The 24533-nt window shown below is 48.1% G+C and overlaps 1 long non-coding RNA gene across 1 annotated transcript in view; it reads left to right on the top strand.

Moving 5' to 3' along the window:
- LOC119437119 (uncharacterized) overlaps nucleotides 1-23489 on the top strand; it is a 50909-nt gene extending 27420 nt beyond the window's left edge. The window contains exon 3 of the long non-coding RNA XR_007464853.1: nucleotides 23351-23489. This is a non-coding gene — a long non-coding RNA (uncharacterized LOC119437119). The remainder of the gene's footprint in view (nucleotides 1-23350) is intronic.
- The last annotated feature ends 1044 nt before the right edge of the window (nucleotides 23490-24533 follow it).

Genomic DNA, 24533 nt, shown 5'->3' with positions numbered 1-24533 from the left:
AGTGTAAGAGTGGTTACGTGCAAAACAACCACAAAAAAAGAAATATTGCTGATTTTCTACGACTTGAAACCATCAAACAAAATTAGGGCATAAAAGAAGCAACACGGCAATACATTCGCGACCATAAGAACAATACACTAGGTGGAAGGGTTGACAAGGGCAGACTATTCTGAGTAGTTTATGATGGGTTCTTAAACGATGTACGCTGGGGATAGAAAGTTACTGAAAGTGATTTGTTAGGTATTCACAAATGTTTTTGCGGTCAGTACAGGTAATGAAGTGGTCAGGGAGCGCATTCCAGAAAACGATTGCATCAGGAAAGAAAGAAGTGGTCATGGCAGATGAGCGGCCGGGTAAACGGGCTATGGCAGAGCTGTGGCTTATGCGAGAGGAAGTTCGCAATGGGGGTTTAAAAAGGTGGTGCCTTGAGCGTGGATTGCAAAAGAATGAGTGAAACAAACAAAGACGGCGATATGATGCGGCGTGACTTCAGTGTTGGCAGACCTATTGTTTGCTTCAAGGAAGTGACACTAGCGTACCGTGAATATTGTGAAGTGATGAAACGGGTGGCTTGGTTTTGAACGGATTCCAATGATGCGGCTAGGTAATCTTGAGATGGATGCCAGACAGCGGAAGCAAATTCGAGTTGTGGACGGACTAATGTGACGTATGCCAACTTTTTTACTTCTGGGGATGCCTTTTTCTAATTTCTTTGTAGATACTCCAGTGAGCGGGTAGCTTTGCGACGTTTTGTTTCGATATGCGTTATCCAAGAGAGCGATGACGTCCAAATAAGACCAAGGTACTTGTAAGATGAAGTGGTGCTCACGTGACGGACTCACGTACGTGACGGACAAATTTAATAACAGGTGATACGCGAATGTGTGTGCGTACCTATCGTCATGAATACTACACGCTAATCTCGAGCTAGCGTCTGCCAGTGCTGATATAGTACAGTAGTTCGTCCAGTGTAGGAACGATTGGTAACGAACGAATTTTATTTAACTTCTTCCAATGTTTAAGCTGGTCAATCTCCAAACTGATCAAAGAGGCGCAAGAGTACTCTGAAGAACTTGAAAGAAAGAACTGGCATGAAAGATGTATACCAACTCGAATCCCGGGCATGGCGGCCGCATTTCGATGGGAGCGAAATGCAGAAAACACCCGTGTACCTAGATTTAGATGCACGTTAAAGAACGTCAGGTGGTCCAAATTAATCCGGAGTACCCCACTACGCCGTGCCTCATAATCATATGGTGGTTTTGGCAAGTAAACCCCCATAATTTTGTAGCGATAGCTACATTACGCCAGGTCTTCGCCTCTTCGCCGTCGCCGCACTTTGAGCCGTGGCTGCGCTGTGACATCACACCACGACCCTCGATTCTCCAGCAACTCGGCTCGTCGCGGTCGCCGCCCGGCCACCGCTCCTGGTGTTGGTAAATAAGCCCCTCTATATCAAAAGTAGCGCCATTCTTAGATCTTGCCGCCACCGCGCTCACCCCGTCGTTTCCTCCTCGCGGCCTCCTCTCGCCCCAACCTCCTCTGCTCCACCCTTGGCCAATCCGTGTCACGTGTAAGCACTCGTCACGCTTTTGTATATTTTTTCTTTCCAGCGCGCCCCGACCGCCATTCTGTGCTGTACGCACAAACTGTACGTACGAAAGTGCTGTACGCACAAACGGATCAAACGTGTTAGGGACAAGAACTTCGTTGTGATGGCATGCTGCTGCTCCTTCAGTTGCCGCAACTGAAGTTGCCGCATCCGGCGAGCGCAAATGCTTGCGGCACACTTGGTATTTGCGCCGTCTCACATCATCGCGTTGCTACATCCAAAACAGCATTATTAAGGCCAGTTACTGACTGACGAAGCAAAATCGCGCCTCAAAAACTGCTCTGCAGGGCGCAATCGCAGTTTTCCACGGATTTAATCTGGTAGCATGTAAGCCATTGTCTGCTACGGCAGGGTCGACATCAGCGGCGCCACTGTCGAGATCGCGCCTCGATCGCGTTGGCCGCGCCGAGCGCGACAGTGGAACGGAGGAGGGAAGTGGTTGGCGCTACTTTTTATATTGACCCTTTTCGCGGAGCAGTTTGTTTTAGAGAAACGAGATGGCGCTCACGGCGGCGCGCCATACGTCTCCTCAGCGACCACGCACGAATACGAAACCATTACCGCTTCTACCTTGCTTCTGTGCGATCAGCTGTCGGAAATGCAACTGAGTTATCGCAAACACACTGTGCTCCAATCATGCTAGATTGAATCATGTGGATTGAAGACGTGTGCAGTAGTTGGCTGCAATAATAGTGACTGGCTTGTTAAGGAATATAATTAATCTGTGTGGCCAAGTTCGCGGACCGCTGCTGCCACTGTCCGAACGCGTTACCGGCACTTTGTGATGTACGGCTTTCCTCGAGGATATAGAAATTTGCTCATCCGCCAGCCTTGCATCGCTAACCTTCAAAGAAAGGGCTTCATCCCCAGAACGTCGGCAAGAGTGACTACCACTCATTAAACAATGACAAAGGGAGTAGCGCCGCTTCCTGTCATAGTAAGTTTCGCGCACGTTATCTATACACATCTGTCCCAAATAGCAGGAAAATTTACGCCCACTCTATCGCCGACGTATCAAGAATAAGTGAATGGGCGCACGCTTGAAAATATGCGCACTGTATACGCACAATAAACGACGGACTACATTGATGGCGCACGAATGGTCGAAGCTGAATGCTTCGTGACGGTCCACAAGAGTAAGCGAGTTACTAGCTGTAATATATATTTGCTACAAGGTATTACAATGTACAAAACAGCTACGTTTCAAGCCTTGTGCTCAGCAAGAACAAATCTATCGGAACTGAGCATACCCGCGAGCGATTAGGCAGAAAATAATCAGATAGTGGCCGCACCGAGGAACTCCACTGAGTCAGAAACTGACAAGCCACTGCTTCAAAATATTTGCCGAATAAAGAACAAAGAGCAAAACACACTAACCCTGACTGAATTCATGAGCGGAATATTTGGAGAGCTTGGAATACATATTTAGCCCAGCTTTTAGAACAAGCACCATATACGCTGCTTGCGCCGTTTGGACTATATATCTTAATCAGCTCCCAAAGCGCTTTAGCATGTTCTCTGAAGCGGTGATCAAAGCTTCGTGTCGTCCACCTAGTCACCGTCTGCAATATCTCCGAAAACAGAGGTTTTATTAAGCCGCGCTGGCGTCATACACTTCCATCGTAAACAAGGAGGCAACGCAGGCAGTTGAGGCAAGCAATGGACGCGTCACCACGTGATCAAACATGGCAGCGGCCACGGGATCGCCGCGAAAAGGGTCAATAAAGGGGTTTTAGCCGTTGGGCGCTTGCCGCGCCCTCTGTGTGACGTCACACCAAGGGCCTCGATTCTATGGCGACTCGGCTCGTCGCGGTCGCCGCGCGGCCACCGCTCCTACAGGGGCGCGTCCACTGTTGCCTGGCAACCGCCACAGCTGGCGCGCTGCCGCGCCCTCTGTGTGACGTCAAACCGCGGGCCTCGATTCGCCGGCAACTCGCCTCGTCGCGGCCGCCGTGCGGCTACAATAGTGCGGCCACCGCTCCTGCCGTTGGTAAAACCCTTATATATAAAAAGTAGCGCCAACCACTCCCCTCCTCCTCCGTTCCGCTGTCGCGCTCGGCGCGGCCAGCGCAATCGAAGCGCGATATCGACAGTGGCGCCGCCTACGTCGGGCCTGCCGCGGCAGACGATAGATAACGCGCTACCAGAGGAAATACGCGGAAAACTTCGATCGCGCCCTGCGGAGCAGTTTTTGAGGCGCGATTTTGCTTCGTCCGTCAGTTACTGGACTTAATAATGCCGTTTTGGAAGTAGCAACGTGACGATGCGAGACGGCGCAAATACCAAGTGTGCAGCAAGCGTTTGCGCTCGCCGGATGGTAAACAAAAAAAAAAAACATTTTGCCCTCGCCTTGTCGGTTTCGGTAACTTAAGGCGCAGCAGCATGCCATCACAACGAAGTTCTTGTCCCTAAAGGTGCATTCACACGACCGGACGGAGGAGGAATTTTCGCAGCGGATGGCGTATCACGTGACGCGCGCGTCATCAAAAAGTGCGGCCCTCGCCTAGTCCGGGCTCCTTCGCTCGCGGTCCGGATTGAAAATGCTCGCCGGTATTTCCATCCGTCCGTTTGGCGGTCGTCTGACGTCAATTCAGCGTAGTCATCGTCAAATCTGTCAACATTGTTGTCAGCTTGAAGCCACGTGTGTTGATGTGCAGTAGTGACCGCACGTGCTTTTGCTGTGGTGCAGCGAGAAAGGCGAGTCATGGGACGGTATTTTGTAGCGATGCCTTTAAAGTAATAATGCCTTTTCACGCTTATCGCGCTTTGTCAGTGGTCAGAGCGACAGTCCGCTTGCGTTATCAACGGGATCAGCCGGCCGTGAGCGGTGGAAGATAAGACTATTCTAAAATAAGTCATAAGACATCGCCACAAACTCGCGGCCATGGTTGCGCGCGCATTTCTATTTACTCAGACCGCGCAGCCTGCGCGACCTCAACATGAGTGAGGTGCACAAGAAAACGCTAAGTGACGAGGCAACCGTCACTTTTTGGCTCTTGTTGAGGGATTCACAGCGCTATGGAATATAGAGCATGCCGAGTATGCAAACGCGCAGCTGCTAATAAGCGTTGGAGCCGAGAGTAAGCACGCGGATTCCGCAAACGGCGCTCCGGCTGTGCGAATGCGACCCAACTCGGCTGCGCCGGATTCAAGTGATGACGTCATTGTTTGTCCGCGGAGCAGGCGGGATTTTGCCCTCGCGTGTGTATCCACCTTAAGACGTTTGATCCGTTTGTGCGTACAGCACTTTCGTCGCACAGGCCCGAGAATGGCGGTCGGAGCGCGCTGGAAAGAAAAAAAAGATCTACAAAAGCGCAACGCCTGCTTCCACGTGACACGGATTGGCCAATAGGGGAGCGGAGGAGGCTGGGGCGACAGGAGGCGGCGAGGAGGAAACGCCGGGGTGAGCGCGGTGGCAGCAAGACATAAGAATGGCGCTACTTTTTATATATAGGGGTTTTAGCCGTTGGACGCTCGCTGCGCCCTCTCTATGACGTCACACCCCGCGCTCCGCAGCTGTGATAACCGGGAGTATAAAATGGGAGAGCTCGCGTCGCCGCAGCCATAGTTGAGGCCGCAGTATGGACGGTGAGAAGTCGACCAGCCTGAAGGAGGCCAGGGATTGCTGTAGAAATGAAGTGAAGAGGAGACAGCGCGCTGAAGAGATTCAAGAGGAGCATGCCGAACGGTTGGCCAAACGCCGTGAAAGCGATGCCGCTAGACGGGCTCCCTTAGCCTCTAACGATGAATCTACAGCGCCGACCTCTGATAATGAATGCTGCTTGAATTCTGCGTCTCTGAAGGCAGCCCGCCTTGCAGCCCGCCCCGCTTTACCCGTTGGTTGACCACAACGTCTCTGCTTTCTTAGTCTAGTGGGAAACCACTAAGTTGGGAAACCACTAACTACAACATGTCTAACCACAAGCGAAGCCTAAGCGCAGCCGGGGGTCTGTAGCTATCGCTACTCGATTAGGTTTAACGAGAGTTAAACCACAGCCATTTTTTAAACATGTAACAAGCTTCAAGGGACCCTAAGCACCAAGCGCACCTGGGCGGTACTAAATACTCTCATATCCAAGAAGGAGAACAAGAACGCCGCAAAACAGAAAGGGCAGAGACTCATACAGAAACACCCGGAGAAAGAGGAAGACATTATCAAAGAAGTGAAGGAGAAGTTCATTGGTACGGAGCGGACCATAACTGGAGATTCGCACTTTGACGAGTATCGAGGCAACCCAAACATACAACTGGATCGGCCCTTCACAGAAGCAGAGATCGAGAGGGTCCTGAGCAAGCTCACCCGAAACACGCCGCCGGGTATACGTCCGAATATACATCAAGACACTCTAGAACCTAGATGGACCCTCTGTAGACGCACTCTTAAAGCACATCAACGAGTGCTGGGAACGGGGTAAAGTACCACCGGAATGGAAACATGCCGAGGTAACCATGATTCCTAAACCCAACAAGCTTATCAGTGTACAGAACCTGCGACCTATATCCCTCACCTCGTGTGCTGGAAAACTCTGCGAGCACATGGTGCACAACCGGATGATCGAACATATCGAAGACAACGGATATGTCCCAAACACAATGTTCGGATTTAGAGATCACCTGTTGACGCAAGACGTGTTACTGCAGATCAAAGAAAAACTGATAAACAAACTGGACACGCATAGCAAGAAAGCCATCCTCGCACTAGACTTGAAAAGGGCTTTCGACGACGTGTCACACGAAGCCATATTGCAACACCTCAACTTTTATAACTGCGTAGACAAGATGTATGATTACATCCAAGATTTTCTGAAAGAACCGACAGCCACAGTAGGAATAGGCAACTTACACTCCAAGAAATTTGAAATACCGCGAAAGGGAACTCCACAAGGCTCCGTCATTCCGCTGATGCTATTCCATCTGGCGATGAGCTCGCTATCGAAACAACTGAAGCAAATAGAAAGGATTGGTCACGTAATGTGTGCTGACGACCTTACCATCTGGACTACGGGAGGGTCGACAGGTAAACGGCAAGACGCTCTGCAAGAAGCGGAATTGACACAACGGAAAAGTACCTGGAAGCATGTGGACTGACGTGCGCACCAGAAAAGTCGCAGCTCTTGGTGCTAAGAAAGCCCACAAGAGGCCGACAACCGCAGCAGATACCAGACCCGGAAGGTGGCAGGCATCATCATTCCGTAGGTTACGACGCTCCGCATCCTCGAACTCATGATTCAAAAGGACGGGGCCGCGGGAGCAGAGTTGGAAAAAAATTCAGAGACCACGTACGACGGAACGTGCGGGTAGACCCCTTAGCGAGGAACATGCACCCGGAGTTCAACGAAGGCAGAAGACGCGCTAGAGCCAAGGCACTAACGGACGTACACGCGGAAGACCCCGGTGCCAGATACGTGGAAGCAGCCGAATATGCCGGCCGCAACGGCTTCGCAATCGCGGTGGTCGACTCCGGAGGCAACGTGCGGGCGACCGCCAGCACATCGAGCAAGCAAGTGGAGGAAGCAGAAGAAATAGCCATCGCCCTGGCCATCGTAGACCGAGAATGCCACACGATCCTCAGCGACTCCAGACAGGTGGTGAGGAACTACGCCAAAGGAAGAATTGCCACAACGGCGGCACGCATCCTGTTCCAACAGGCAGGCCGCGACAAGAGGACTCGAATCAAGTGGTTCTCGGCGCACGCAGGTCAGGCCTCGGAGAAGAATGCCAACCGCAACGAAACGGCACGCGCCCGAGCTCGAGGATTAACCGACCGCGCCCAAGGCAACGGCCGCCCGCTGTGGTTCAGCGCCAAAGACAGGATGACCTGCTATAACGAATTGACCAAGGCCTTTCGACCTGCCACCCTGCAAAGGGCTGAGCAGGTCGCAGGCCGTGATGTTCAGGCTATCACAAACGATAACACTTCTTAGCCCGGCGCTACTGCATAGGATGTACCCATAATCGCACCCCGATGACAAGTGCAGAGCGTGCCGCAGGGAGACGGCCACATTCGAGCACATGCTATGGGATGGCTCCAAACATCCAAGCGAAGCTAACTCGGGACGTATACCGCCGCAGCTCGAGGAAGCGACGCGGAGCGACGACCAAGTAAAACCACTCCAGGCCGTCCAGCAGGTCATCGAGGCGCTGGCTAGGCAGGAGCCTGGCGAGCCGGCAACGGCGAGCGGGGATCCTCGCAGAGCACACGCCAAGATGACGACGTAGACCACGTCCGAAGCGCGCGTGCGCGCTTTACTGCAGGCTCAATCAACGTTTTCCCAATCCAATCAGAGAACAGTGCAACAAATATAACCCACCTTATCAAAAGAGTGACGAGCAAAAGTCACGGACTCAAGGAAGAAGACTCCACGGGAATGATACAAGCATTGATCACGAGCATCGTCACGTACGGGACCCCATACGTTGACATCCAGCATAGTCAACGAGACAAAATCAACGCCCTCATCAGAAAAGCCTAAAAAACTGCCATAGGCCGATCGCCCTCCACGTCCACAGTGAAACTACTCAAAATGGGACTGCACAACACATGGGAAGAGCTCGTGCAAGCGCACAACGTCAACCAGTGGGAGAAACTCTGGGCTACCGGGCTACCGGTAGCCCAGAGTTCTGGGCTATCAAAAATCTGGGCTACCAAGTCAAGGATGAGACGCACCTACCTCAGCGTATCCCACACGAGATCAGAGACAAGCTACACATAAATACCATACCCAGAAACATGCTTCCCGAGTAAGACAAGGAAAGGAGACAGGTGAGAATATAAGCGCCCAAGCAAATACTCGAGCGCGCCAACAACAAAGAAGAAAACGTGAAATACACAGGCGCATGCGCCGTACAGAACAAACGACCGATTTGCAATCAGCGTGGTCGACGAGAATGGCGAATAACTTACAGCCACATCCATATGTGCCAAGGACGCGAGTACAGTGGAAGAGATGGACATAGCCCTGGCCATCGCAACATGCAAGAAGACCCTGATTACCGTGGTGACGGACTCGCAAGAAGCATGCAGAAGATATGTGAACAGAAGGATCGGAAAGGAACAGGCTTCAAGTCTTGAGAAACCCCAAGATAGAAGAAGCAAACATCCGCTGGACGCAGGGACACGAGTCTCTCGCGGGGAACCAGACGGCGCACGCCGCAGCTCGAGATCATGCACGCCGAGCCATCTCCGACACGCAAAGAACATGTACTAACGGCTGCCACGAAGAGGATGAACGGATATCCAACAAGTACTCGGAGATCTTGGCGCACTACACGAAGCAGAGGAGTCACTACTCGCCCGCACATAAGAGGATGAGTAGGGAACAAGCGGTGACTGGGAGAAGACTCTAGGCTGGAACCTACCCGCATGGAACACTGCTGCGCGCCATGTATCCGGGGACCTACGGACGGGACTGCAAATTCTGCCCGCCGGACACGCCCAACACCTTGCACCACATGGTGCTGGGATGCAGGAATAACCCATACGTACCACTGTCATCACCACCACCAGGCGATAACAACCAGAAATAAGCGGAAGCAGATGAAGAATCGGAAGACCAGTGGTGACGCAAGACCCTGAAAACCAGCTACGATTTGTTAACAGGGCTCTGGCGGCGGCAGCGAGCCATGGCTACCTGGACTGAGGAGGTCACCCACCTTTGGGCTCAAGAAGCCCGGTCTAACAATAAAGTTCACGTCTCTCTCTCTCTGCCTTGCGACTTCAAATAACTGTTCTCGAATTCCCTTGCATATTCTGTCAATGTAAATTCGTTCTGTGGCAGAATTTAGATTCATTTTCCCTCCTCATTTCTACCACCCTATTGCTATAAGAATATTACAAATAACAATGGGGTAGGCACTCACCAAGTGAATGCCAGTGGTGCCGCGGTAATGTGCTGCAGCAAAGTCAGAGGCTTCACCAAAGCGCGTATAGTGTTGGCGCCTTGCGAGTTCATGTTCGTCAACATGCACCTAAAGGTGCCATCGATGAGCAAGGAGAGCTCGTACATTGCACCACATGCAAGTAGGACCACGAATTTGCTGTCGCAATTCCTTTCAGCAGTAGATTACAGGACATATTTGATATTTTTATTTGTATAATGCATGTGTATACACCGTACAAGGAAACAATGAAAATAGCTGAGCATGAGGTCGTGGGATCGAATCTCGACCGCGGCGGCCGCATTTCGATGGAGGCCAAATGGAAAAACGCCCGTGTGCTTACGTTGTAGTGCACGTTAAAGAACCCTAGGTGGTCAAAATTAGTCCGGAGCCCTCCACTACGGCGTGCCTCAGAAATGGTTTGGGTACGTTAAACCCCCGAAAGAAGAACAAAGAAATCTGGGCTTTTAGGGACCAGAACAATGATTTAATTATTAGTCACACAATAGCGTAGGTCTCCGGATTAATTCAGACATCGTGTTTTTTTTTTGTTTTTTTTTTTTACGTGGGCCCAATGCACTGTAAACGAGAACTTTGTTTTCGTTTTTTTTTTTCTTCTCGATTTTTTTTCACCACCATCAGAATGCGGCCGCCTGCTTGTACACAGCAGAGCAACGCCACAGTCACTATGACTACATTGGAGATGTCGCGTTACCGAGGCTAATCTGACGCAACGTCGTCCGTTATTAGGAGCATCGAAACGGAGTGAGGTGACATCAGGTTAAAATAGACGTGTAGGCTTGCACGCTATGTACACCTATCGTAGAATAGTAATTGAACCGGGGCTGGAAACACCTGTGGTCGTTTCGACATCGGGGTGCGCGAGGAATGAACGCGTCTCGTTCGCCGCGGGCGCTCGTGAAACATACTCGTTCACTTGCGGTGTTTTCTTTTCTTTGGGTGCGCGTGTTTGCGCTCCTTCTTTTGTTTCAAGAAAGAGGAAGTTGCAGACACCATCAAAACTACCCTTTGAGCATTTGCATAAAAGGGAGCCCGAAATGTTGTTGTCCAATCGGAACGCACATATACACTCAGCTATATGGCGATCCAGCGTTTCAGAGGCTTTCTTAACAGCTCTGGCTGTTTTGGATGGGATCACTCTCTTTTTTATTGGAAGTGACAGTGTAGCCTGATATTATCTATCGGGACCACTGCCATCTTCTTTTACGTAGGACGACGTGGGCGACGCTCCGTCGTGGGTAGTCCCGGCATTGCACTCTCGTCGGGACGAAAGCCCTTCGTAACCAATGCCAAAAACAGACCGACCATTCAAGCACAGTCCGCTTGCCTGTGTCGGTCATTGCGTGATTTCAAGGCGTCCGCAATTCATGCGAGTCTCTTATCGCATTTTCGGGTCCATCTGAGTGCGCATCCTGTCCGACCTTTTCAATGTCGCAGGGCTGCGACGCAGCTTGTGGTTGCACTGCATATAGCATCGGTAAACATTATTAAATACGCACAATCGGCAGGATCGGCTCTGATTATGCGAGAAAAGGCTAAAATAGCCGTAACAGGTTAGGTATAAAGTAATGACATTTGAAATGAAACGTTTCAGCCTTACAGTAATCCCTGTCGCCAGATATGAAAGAAGCTGGTATATTACGGTGGCACAACACACGTAAAGCAAATAAAAAAGGCGGGTAGTTCGTACGGTGGCGCCACGTACAGTGTACTTTACAGACATGTTATTCATGACCTACACCTTGAAAAAAAAAGAAAGCTTCTTGTAATTACTACTTGGTTGTCACACTGTTTACTACCTCGGTAGAACTGCAGTTGGTTTAACTAGAGTGTACTAGAATACGGTCGAGTGGAACGAGCGGCTGGGGCGCCACATGCTTTGCAGTGAGGCGCCCGACCTGGAAAAATACTGTGGCGGCGCTGCGATCGAAGTGGATTAGGCCGAATCAAGGTCGCGCCGTTGGAAACTGCTGGTGATACAGCTCGGCAGGTTCATTCGTACTACTTCGCGCGCTGATATTTGCGTTCAGACCGCTCAAATGGTGTACATAATTGCACATGACATGTATTTATGACTTAAGAATAAATTCCTTGCTTTCTATTCTTTATTTTATTTTATGTTTTAATGCCGCTCCGTGATGCGCATGCATTGCGGCCGCATTGTCGGCTTTCATTCTACTATGTTATTGTATGGTTCCCTTTGGAGAACAAATATTTTTCTCGTTCTACAAGCAGCATGTATCTCTCGTGTGTGTTGTTGGACATATAGTTTTCCATCAACAGGTCTTGCGAAACGCAGACGGAGAAACATATGTAACCTTCCTGCTTGCCGCTTGAAACAAGTATACAGCATATCTGCCCCATCCGGCGCCTTGTACTCAGATTTACGGGAAGCATTGCTATAGATTAAAAAAAAAAGAAGAGTAAACTGCAGCGCAACATTCCATGCAAGTTTCCGTCTTCCTCGCCTAACAGAATGCGGAGTAATTGGTACGGGGTCATTTATTGCTGTCGGACCTCAAGCGCCGAAAACGGTTTTAGTTAGTCATTCTATATGCTCATCTTTGGCCGTGAGCCGAACGTGGAAACTTTTTTCCAGTCAATACTTCAAAAAAGAAAAACAAGAAGGAAAGAAAGAAAGCCTAATTAGTGTCTACATGGCGTTGGGCTGCTAAACTCCATGGAGCTCGCGGGTTCAATCGATGTCCCGGAATTCGACTGGAACGAAATGGAAAAACACTCGTGTACTTATATTTAGGTGCGCGTTAAAGAAGCCCAGGTGGTGAAAACTAAACCTCATAATCATATCGTGGTTTTGCCACGTAAACGTAAGAATTTATTTAAATTAAAAAAAAAGATAGAGAAAAGCATGTGGCTACGTTCTTCGGCTTTTTTCTAGGGGTGTAAACAAAATAAATTATTCTCTAGTCTGATTACCGAGAAAAACATGTTACGCTTCTCCTATATTTCATACATAAATTTAATGCCGTTCCCAAAGCTATGACCGCTCAACTCAGCAGCTTGTAGATCATAAACGGCTGTTTTTATGTTATCCGGTGCACTATCATAACGACCATAATGAAACAATTAAACGAACGGCATGTCTCACATACACGTAGAGATATGTGCAGATCTGTTGCGTTCGTTGAAGAAGATAAGTGTGGTACCACATGGGGCACCGAGTTTTAATGGGTTGCAAACTTGATGAGACTGTCAAAAAAAGTTTTCCATGTCTGAATCAAGTTAGCAGGTTTACAGGCTACCTTTTCATTTAATTACCTAGATGATAGCTAGGAACTTGTTAAGCAGGACTTAGGAACACCCGTGCGTTATTTCTCTCAGGAACTGCGCCTCTGCGCAACAGCCACGACTTCCCGGCAGCACAATCATTCGGAATAAGTCATCACTTGCATCGGTCACTCACCTTTGAGACTTCAGTGGTGCTGTTATATTCGGCGTCGTACAGTATATCTATAACACTTGCGTGTATATATATATATATATATATATATATATATATATATATATATATATATATATATATATATATACCCCTGTACATGCCCGCCGTTTCTGATACCTGTACATGAGCCATCAGATGTGTCGACACTCACGACGCCACTAAATCCCGTCAGTCACGCTCGCATGCTTTTTTGTTAATACGTTTTCAAATCCCACTCCATGCACGCCCAACTTTGTACCCCTGTACATGCCCGTCGTTTCTGATATACCTTGACATGAGCCATCAGATGTGTCGACACTCACGACGCCACTAAATCCCGTCAGTCACGCCCGCATGCTTTTTGTTAATACGTTTTCAAATCCCACTTCCTGCACGCCCCAACTTTGTACCCCTGTACAAACACGCCCAACTTTGTACCCCTGTACGTGCCCGTCGTTTCTGATATTCCTTGACATGAGTCATCAGATGTGTAGACACTCACGACGCCACTAAATCCTGTCAGTGATGCCCGCATGCTCTTTGTTAATACGTTTTCAATATTCCCACTCCATACACGCCCAACTTTGTACCCCTGTATAGCACCACTGTACATGCCCATCGTTTTGATGATTTTGACATGGGTCATTGCACATGTTGACATCCATGACGACGCGAAATCTGTGCACACCTGTGGTCATGGGCTACTCACGATTTAGGAGCTTGTTTTCACAGCCTTGTTGTATTCACTTTTTTTAATAATTCCACTCTGTGCACGCGCAGTTTTCCATTTACGTGTTCGTTGTATTCTTCTTTACTTTGTATATATATTTTTTCTTTCCACTTTGTATTTTTTTCTTGTCTCTTTTCACCCTTATGGCAAAAAGGTATAAATTGAGCTCTGTATGCTTGTACACGCACTCTTGATGAAGGCCGGACCCCGGCCGAAACGTCAGTAAAGTCTTGTTATGTTTTTCCTACGTGCTTCTATTTTTTGAACTGTATATATATATATATATATATATATATATATATATATATATATATATATATATATATACGGTTCAGCCTGCTATGAATATTATTTCTGTGCAGTATTCACTAATACGTGTGTTTGTTACTGCTAACACGTGCGCTTATTCCGGTCGGGAGTTCTCACTTTTTCAATTAGTGCATTTAAAATATTTGTTATTTTTTCCCTTACACATATATCGTGAATATATATGTCTATGTACCCTTTGATTTAATTGCCTATAAATACATTCGCCATTCTTCGCGCCACGCAGTTAATGAACCTGGTTTATTTCACTCTAATATTGTTTCCTTCAATCATTTTTCCTGATAATATCCACCAATAAAAATCGCGCGTAAAATGACGCGATATCAATAATAAAATGTTCTTACGTAGCTTAATTCATGTTGCCGAGATACCAGTTACCTTTGAATACAGTAAAAACAGCGGTTCACTTGGCTAAAACTGCATTTGGTACCGGCCGTCATGAGTCATGAGCGCACCAGAGCAACTAAAACATTAAAAAATGTACTGCACAGACGTTCTGGGAGAAAAACTGGGCGTCCGCCAGTGTCCGCCTAGCGAACACGCGCTCGCTAGCAGACGAGGCGCTTGCCAACGACAGCAAAATTGAAGACGTCGCGTTATATAATCCATGCCTCAAATATATATGTTTGGCTAAATGGTGTAAACATAAATTTGCAGTTGAAATACAGCACTATTTTAAGAGCGTACTACCGTAATCGGCCTCGGCAGCCGCAGCGAAAGTACCTTGACGATGCCGCGGAGCGCGTCTCCGCCCCAATCCAGTTCGCTCGCAGCGCCCTCGCACGATTTTTCCACACGTGGCGCCTAAGCGGTAGAGCGCCGTTAGGCCCACTCGACCATTGTCTAGTATACTCTAGTATAACGGTAGAGTTGGTTTCTAGCCTATAAGAAAGTTCTAGCCTATAACAAAGATATCGGACTCACTCTGGAAAATGCTAGTGCTGGTCCGATACAAAGCGTTGTAGGGTATAAACTTTGTATCTGGTGGTGCTGTGTTTGGAATTGGTAGCTGAGACCCATTAGTAACAGTGACTGCCTTGTTTAGTCAGTAATGCTACCAACTCTACCGTTACCAACTGCAGTTGTAGCAAGGTAGCAAATAGTGTGGCAACCAAGTAATAAATGCAATGGTCCTTTTTGATGCGAAAGCATCAAGCGAAAAAGCGGGCGTCCGTAGCAGCGAAACGGCACCTAAATTCGCATTGGCTGGGAAACGAGACGAATTACACCGTAAACGAAGTAAGGGAGTGGAAGAACGCCGCAAAAACGAGCGAAAAGGCAGAGGCACATCGCGCTCTCCCCTCACACAGGGGAGAGCCCGCTCTGCTCCGTCGAAGCTTGCATGCGCGGACCGAGTTCTTCATCAGGCGTGCCGCATTCAGCCATAGCAGAACCTGTGCACACGCACTTCCCCTGAGTTGGAATTCGATGCGCTTAATGTACTCGGCCATGTAGTACGGTGCGAACGTAGAAACTAAAAAGAAAACCCGCACCAATTTAATCACAAAACTTAACATACCCCGCAGCAAAACTCGAATGACCGTTCAGCGGCATTCAATTGGACATTAATGCTTTCGCATTAACAACTCATAAGAAGTGCTTAAGTGTCCTCGGATGTTTTTTTAAAACAAAATGCTCTATTATGCATTGATGCATAAAATAACTGGATTGCCCAAGTCAGGTGGTCACAGAGACGCGTTCGTACCACTGCTCCCGCGTTCGTTATTCTCGTCGTCTTCCACAACTGGCAGGCTTTTGCCTTCACGGTTTACAAACGTGTAACACTTATTTTCGCGCGCCCCTGACTGCCTTTCTTATTCCCATTTGCAGACAAGCCGCTATCCTGCGGTTTTCTTTGCAGATTTTCGTCGGGAAGGATTTGTCTGCCCTGCTCACCCACTGCAAAGAGAAATTTCCACGGCTGATATATTGATTACATTTTAAGGTCTGAAAACATCGCGGGGTAGAGATCCGAAATAATCTTGACAGTTGGACTTCGTAATGCGATTAGCATTCTTTGGGAACTATACCCACTTTCCCGTTTGTCCATTTGCACCTAACCTCTTTCGCCCAATGACGTTGTCTACTAGCTTGAGCCTGTGTGCTGGCTGTTGCCTCGCCGAGCAGACAACATGGGTCGTTGGGTACGTGGCCGAATACACAACTTTCTGATGGGTGCTGTTTGGACAAGTAGACAACTTGGGTCGCTGGATATGTGCCACTGTGTATTTGCACGAATTTTTACAGGGGAACTACTTCGGTTTTTACCATGCCAGGCAAGTGGTCGTTTTTTGATTTATCTGAGCCTTAACTCACGCGTGAAGTAGCCTAGCCGGTAAAGGAACGCAAAAATGATTTCAAGTAAGCAAGAAGCTCTGCATCGAAACTGGATCGGGAAGCCAAACGAGCTGGTTCTCAAGACCTCAAAGGTGACGTCAGAGAGCGTCATCTTGAGAACTTCTGTTCAAGTGTTCAATGAATAATAAACGCACTTGCACTTCGTGACCCATGTTAACAGCAAAGATAATACAAAAAGTCACAAGACGTCGGCAATTCCTCCTGCTCTGAACTCAATTATAGCGACAGCAGCCCACTCTCGCAGCAGACACCGCCCCCCTGTCAAGAACAACATACACTTTGCGATAACGGAGAAGGTCGCCTCTTTCCCCTTGCCTGTTGCGGCCTCCGAAATACATGCACAGACGCCAGCGCTCTCAGGGTCTGCGTGGCGCCTGAAGTTTCACACAAAGCATAGCGAATGTGAGTGTTGCGTGATAGCTCTGCGGTTACCCCATGGAACTCCAAAGCACGCAGTGCCGCAAGGGCCCGAGTTCGATCCACAGTGGCCGGCCGGTAAAGCGTTATTCTTCGTCGTCATAAGGTGAGGGTGAATCTAACGATGATGAGGTGACCTGGCGACGACGGTGTTTAAGGAAAGGGTAAACGCACACAGACAATCCATTTCCGAGCTGTCTTTACTGCTGCCACAAGAAAAGATTGCGTTGTGAATGGCTACCTTTTTTGCCGAAAGATTCGCTCCAGCAGATGAGTTGAAGGCAGTTGCTCATGACCAAGTAGGAGCCCTACCAACTTTATAGCCCATTTAATTTTGGATTCACAGAAAAAATTAAATCTCGTGCTTTCTAAGACGTTTTCGTTAGCATTTAAAGATAAAGCTGGAAAACCTCGCTGATAAATAAAAATCCGTATCTAGTGAATTTTGGACACTGTACATTTGGTTCTGCTTCGACCAAGGCTGAAATTTTCTGCTACTTTGACACGTACTTAAAAAATGCTGCTTTTTTGTTTCAGATGACCTTTTTTTTTAAAGAAAACTCATGAATTCGATGAATTGGTTACGGTTAGCTCAACAGCTCATGGAAATTGAAGAAGTAGTTGCGTTCATTGAGGCAGATCGAGGTGCATGTTGCGCTTGGAGCACGTGTGTCTATTACATTTAAGCCATTCCCATCTTTCCCGCGTGTTTTTACAAGTGGCCAGTGCCCTGCGCTGTGATCCTTACGACGGTTTTGTTGGATGTACCTTAATGGTCCCCACATTCTCTGCCACATAGAAGGCCCTTCAAGGACGATGACTGCACGCTGTTCTGGTTTGGAACAGTACCCTTTCCTTGTTTGAACATGCTACCTCACCAAAAAAAGAAAAAAAAAGAAAGCAAGAAAAGGCGAAGACCACCGATAGATGAAAGTCAAGTGATAGCTTCATTGAAGAAACCTGCTCAGATGTAAAGTTGTGTGTGATGCGAGCGTGCGTGTGACGACTACTGCCAGACAACGGCGGCGACGATGGCACGAAGGTGATGGAATTATGACGACGGCATGACATTGCTTCTTGGATTCTCTCATTCGTTCACGCCTCTTTTCCTATGCAGCTCAGGTTTCGGCGGCGTCATCCTCGCGCCACCTGCGAGCCTAGCACTTGCCACGAGAGGGCACCGTCTTCATTCGCTATATGACGTCACTCTTCTTGCTCTCGATGATCAAAATTTATATTCCTGATTGGCTTATCTTTCTTCCTTTTTTAATTTTTTACACACTGGTATTGTGTTACCGTTGTAGCTCTAGTGTACAAAATATTGAGGACAGGGACATGGTGAGGCACAGACAAGCACCTTCAGTCCCTGGTTTCCCTTTCTTTCTTTTGCCATTCTCGTATGTTTGTCTGTATTCCAAATGCGTAAGAACCGAATATTTGTAAAGAAAAGGGAAAGTGAGTCTGAAAAAAACTGTAACTGATCTCACGAGCTCGCGCAGTGCTTCGGGGTGAGATCTCCCGACCACGGCAAGTGAGGGGAGTAGGCATAGAAAGCTCATATATACCTTTAAACATTTCTGAGACACTAAATCAGAGTCTTCCCGTTCTCACCTTAAGGTGAGATACCCTGCCACAGCGGTATCTCAGATTGTTCGATGAGGGGTTGTCTTCGTCCACTTCGTGCCATCGTTTATATATTCGTGGGAGGTACACGTTCGGAGCGAGAGCAGTTTTACTTTTCCTCGTACTCGCTGCTACTTCTGCTCGTTTACATTTTTATAAATGCCGTGCCTTGAATATTGCATCTTGTCGACTTCGTTGTGGCCTTGCGTTTCCAGAACGGGCTTGATCCTTAAAGAGACAGTGTATCCGTTATATGAAATGACTACAGCAGCCTGCCATAGTTCAAACCATTTTCTGAACGATGCACCTGCGCACAAAAGTAAGCAAAGTATGCGCGCGTCACGCACAACAGTCAGTGATCACTGTATTGCAGAAGTAGAACCTATAAAACTGAACATTCAAACACTGCTTGCATTACCACAACGGATGTCCATGCTCTCAATGATCACCTCATTTAACCAGTGCTGCTAAATCGCGTTCTTTTTATTGCGATAGCAATTATATACGGACACTGCAAGTGCATTCCTGCCGTCTTCATCGCCGTCGCCATGATCTTCTGTATAAAGTCCAAACGCGATAGCATCGTCGCCGCGTGCCGTACGCTGTATGTGCGAGTAGAAACTTGCGAGGGTCTACCAACGATCGCGGCTCAATCTCACGCGTGCGAGGGAGGAAGGCGGGGCGCACCGCCTTCCTCCCTCGCGCCGCCTTCTGTCACGCGCGAGGCATGGGGGGGGGGGGGGGGTATATTCTGGCAGCTGCTCTTTACAAGGCGGCCGCGCGGCCGCCTTATCTTGAAAGCGATCTTGCGACGTAGCCAAAGTGGCCTCATCTTCTAAGCAATCTGCGATATGGACAAAGTACGCGCAGTGCCGGTAGCTTCGTATGCGCTGTGCTTTCGACGTTTCGTTTGCGTTGAAGCGAGAGACAGCACGAAGGTCAATTCGGTCGCTGCTGCTGCCGCGCTTCCGCACTCCAACGTTTTGACAGCGAGCTTGTTAATTTAGTTAGCGAATGTTTACAGGTTTATACTGCCGATAAAACTACTATTCTAACCTCTTCTTCTTCGTTCTGGGGTTTTACGTGCCAAAACCAGTTTAGATTGTGAGGCATGCCGTATTGGAGGGCTCCGGATTAATTTTGACCTCCTGGGGTTCTTTAACGTGCACTACAACGCAAGCACACAGGCGTTTTGCATTTCGCCTCCATAGAAATGTGGCCGCCGCGGCCGGGATTCGATCCCGCGATCTCGTGCTCAGCAGCGCAACGCCTTAGCTGACTGAGCCACCGCGGCGGGTATCCTAACCTCGTATAGCTGTCTGCTAATTTGCTATCGCAATCAATGCTTCGCCTTTCGGGCAAAACTGCGTCTTTTTTATATTTGTTTACTCCTGGCGTGTTCCATCTCCACCTAACCGAGGTGGTACACGAGAAGGCGTTGCCGCGAATATTTAAAAGAAAAAAAGAGAACACGGAAATCGAGGCATTCCGCTGCTAAACCCGCATTTTTATATGTTTATGATTGACGACATAATATTGAAGTGCACAAGAAAAAAAAGTTTTTTTTTTTCTTTCGGAAAAGCGTGAAGTTGTACGTGGTTGGCTCCAGCCTCGTTAGCGCGATGCCTGCTCGTTTCTCACTCAGCTTACTACTATGAGGTGACGCTGAAACGAAGATGTGGGTAGAGTGGCGGGGGCTAAAGACAGCTTCGCAAGAGGTTGGCACCTGCGCTGACGTCACAACTGGCAGGTACAGGGTGGCTAGTAGAACTCAGCCTCTCAGATCATGCATCGGTTGTGCACACGTCAATTTTTATTATTGTATCTGATGTATTTCTGTATTATTTACAGTGTACACATTGCATTTACGCTTCGCCTTTTCTGTCCACCCTATGTAATGACCTAACGGACCCTTCGCGTACTCATAAAAAGAAATATTACTTTGCGGGAAAATTACCGCAATTCTCATTCACGCCTTAGGCGCACAGCCCATCAGGTCCAGCAGAACTTTCAGTACTAATTTATCTGAGATGTGCATGGACCAAACAAAGAGCCGATGTTGCTATTTGACGCGTATTTTAATCAAACTACCCTAGCGTTTTTGCTTTGCGTATTCATCGGAATCCGCGGTTGGGCATCGATCCCGCGGCCTCGTGCTCAGCAGTAGAACGCAATTTAGCCACCAATAGTGATTGCATGTACCGTCGTCATGCCATGGTCTTGCGTTGTCGTTGTCCCCATCCTGCTGCAGTCGTCGTTGTCGTCATATACGATGCCATGTGATTGGTGACCTTACTCCGTCGTCACCGTCATGTCATCATCGTCTCGCAATTGGCGTCGTTATTCCGTCACGTTGGTCACGCCGTCCTGGGTCGCCATGCTATTGTCGCCGTCGGGTTGCCGCATGCCGTCGGGTTATCATGTTGCCGTCGTCGTTGTCTCCATCATGGTTCGTAGCCGTCGTCCGTTGTTGTTGTCGTTGTTGTATCGCCGACTTCGTCACGCCATCTAAGTGGTCTTGTCATCCTCGTCCTGCCGTTGACGTCGTCGTCGTCATGTCACCGTCTTCGTGACGCTTCATCGCCATCGACATTGTATTTGCTGTCGTGCCGTATACGTCGTCATCAAACCACCGTCACCGTTCGCTCCTCTGGTCGACGGCGTGGAACACACACACACACACACACACACACACACACACACACACACAAACACACACGCACGCACACGCACACGCACACGCACACGCACACGCACACGCACACGCACGCACGCACGCACGCACGCACGCACGCACACACACACACGCACGCACGCACGCACGCACACGTATACGCACGCAACTGGCCTCCTTACACGGAAAAGTGATTTTAGTAACATTTTGCGCAACTCCAAGTGAGGCTAGATAGCATGATAATTTCACGCAATGCGAGCACTTGTGCGGAGCGCGGCTCTTTAAATGGATAAAATTCACAAGCTCACTTATGAACTGTAAAAGTTCTAACGTCAGCTGCAAAACCGCGTTGACCGCGCCTTCGCCCTTGCATTTCTCCGACAGATGGTCTTCTGATTTGCATGCCAAGGACGAAGTTTCCGCCACATGTGGCGTTGTCCGCTAAAGCGCTGGTAATTTTTTATGAACAGACAAGTAATTACATTGTATCAATCCAACAGTAATTTATACCAATAGTCAAGCAATTTAGGTACCTGGGCGTATACATAAACGAAGGAAAAACATACTCAAACATTCACCATGATAATCTGGGGATGAAACTAAAGTAGAATGCAGCTTTAATTAAACATAGAGTACTTTAGAACTACAATAAATATGAGAGGGGGCGCGAAATTCGGTAAGTAGTAATGGCGCCAGCACTAACGTTCGCAAATGTCATTATGTGTCTAAAATCAGCGATCTTGTCAGAGTTTAAGTTAACCAAAGGTCGGTGGGCCCACTGGCATTGGGGGCCCACGGAAAAACCACAAATAAGGTAGCGCAGGGTGGCACGGGTTGGACCTCATTTCAATTCACAGAAGCGCCGACCCAAATTAGTTTTTCAGAAAGACTCAGAAACATGGATGAAAAGAACATGGGCGGATAAAGTGCACAAATATCTGTACCTCAAAAGCGTGGACACGGAATGGTGGATGTGGTCACAAAATTTGGCAAACAATTAAGTACAAGTTGATTGGAAATGTAAATGGACAACCCGGAGTCACCAAAAAGAGAGTGAGAGAAACAGAGACGGTAAATTGGACGCAAAGGAAAGAAACAAAAGGACCATTTAGATTTACAAATACAAGAAAGAAATCAGGACGTAAAATCTCTACGAACACACAAATGGCAGTGCTTCGTTATTTGAGGCCCGAGCTGGGTGCCCTTATCACAAAGGCATACCAGAGGACATTTCCGCAACAGGATCAGGCATGTGTCTATTGCAGCAAATCTACGGAAACGACGAAGCTCACATCGTAATGGAATGCCAAGATATTTAATCAGCAATTAAGACCCGTAGAAAACGTCCACCATCCAGAAGCGCAGTGATTCAATGCAAATGGAAGCATTAATTACTGGCAGCAGTCGAGATAAGCAAGAGACGTTTAGAGTATTGGTTGGAACAGAAACTTGGAAGAGATGAATAAAGGCGAGGTAGTTACAGGCATAAGTAACTGTACAACACAGATTATGGAGGTTTTAATGAAGATATAAAAATATCAAAGAGAGATAGGCGACATGCTAGACTGCCAAAAGACGTAGTAAAATCTGTTAAACTCAAGCACAGTAGGTGAGTATTTTTGGCCACCCCGTTTCGAAGGGGGATGCCTTTTAAAATATTCATCATCCTCGTCGTTGTCGTCATCATCTGGCGGCGTACGTCGCACAACGGATGTATGGTCTCTATGGTTTATTAGTTTTGCGGAATGAAAGCAATATAATTAATGTTAAGATTAGAGGTTATTTATGAGCAGTTTTCTCATCAGCTGCTTTTGCTTCAAAATCCACGTGGCGGTTACGTGCGCAATAGTGGCTGACCGCGGGCGTGTTGGTAAAGTTGCATGCTTGGTTAGCAGCGTGACGATCTACATTTAAGCGAGAACCTGTCACTTCTCTCGCTTCCATGTAGATCGTCGCGCTGGTAACCAAATATGAAAGATTACGTACGATCATTAACGTTGCAAAGTTCCATGGTTTCAAAATTATTCCGGGCACTACCTACCTAGTTACACAAATCATTGATGTGACGATTATAAACAATCAAGACCTCCCTTCAGTGCCGCATGTAAAAAGAATTCACAGTCATCAGGCAGTTTTTTAGCACAATTCAAGACCTTGTTACATTACCACTGAACGGGGTTGTAAATTTTGGCTTGAGTGAAAATTTATCAGCTTCCCATATGTTCGTTGGTTCGCGCGTGTATAGAAAATAAATTCTGCTCCTTTCAGATACCACCGGATCGAAACGTAGCCGCCTACACCGACCCTCAGTTCCAGCTAGGAGTATGAGGCAGAAAAGACAAGCTGAGACTGCGAAAAAGGAAAGACCCAGTACGGTTGTGTGGTCTTGATTAACTTCGGTCCAGATCCTTCCAATTCTTCCTGATCACTCAGCTGTTTCCTTTTCGGGCGCTGCTCCGTGCCGCAACGTCGCCCGTTATTAGATATCAACTTGGCGAACACGAGCACATTTAAGAACTCGGAAGTTGCTCAAGCGAGAGCTCGTGCCAGTCTCGGAGAAAGGTAGATAAATAAAAAAAAAGAAAAAAAAAACGCCGGCCCTTCCACTCCTTGAACATGGATGATAAGCGAAGCTTATGACCATCACAAGAAATGGAGGGCATACGTACCCGTTCACAGTGCGAAACGCAGGCAGTTTTCTCCTGATTAAAGATTCCTTACACGTAACGCAAACTCTACATTCACCAAGGTCCTCTCCCCTAGTAGCGTAATGTTCATTGAACACTTCCAATGCGTTGTGACGCTGTTCGTCGGAGCGGATCACTGACGAGGGACAAGTTGTTGTCGAACACAAACGCTTGCGTTCGCTGTCTCGAGTTTGCTCGGCGGCGTGGTTAGCAGCATCCGCCCGCCATTGCAGCTTGCGATTCTTCAAAATTAGATTGCTTCGAAATTAAATCTGTCCGTCACGTAAGACAATGAATGGCTCATACCCCCGTTAACGCGGCCTCCCCCTTACGATGACAGAAGAGAAGTGAAATTCTACGCTGGAATGATGAGCGGCAACGGAGCCAGCTGTGGAAGAAGACGACGATCGAGTCACTGCTGATAATGATAGTTTCTGCGAACACACACGGACGTTCAGGCTAGACATAAACAATGTTCACTGCATGACATGTTGACCGCTAATCAAGGACAAAGACAGAGAAAGAGAAACACAAAACGACGACACGGGCGGTGTCTATATATCGCCCGTGTCATCGTTTTGTGTTTCTCTTTCTCTGTCTTTGTCCTTGATTAGCGGTCAACATGTCATGCAGTAAACACCAACTAGGCCATACTCACGTTTTTCTGATAAACAAGGTGCGCTTGTAAAAAAATGTTAAAGAGGTCAACCAAAGCAGCCTCCGGCTTACTGCTGAACAATGGAGTATCGGAGATGCAACCGGAA

The sequence above is a fragment of the Dermacentor silvarum genome, chromosome 1 (assembly GCF_013339745.2).
Source record: "Dermacentor silvarum isolate Dsil-2018 chromosome 1, BIME_Dsil_1.4, whole genome shotgun sequence".
NCBI classification, from domain to species: domain Eukaryota; kingdom Metazoa; phylum Arthropoda; class Arachnida; order Ixodida; family Ixodidae; genus Dermacentor; species Dermacentor silvarum.
The sequence above is the reverse complement of the archived record's forward strand: the minus strand, read 5'-3'. Positions and strand labels throughout refer to the sequence as shown.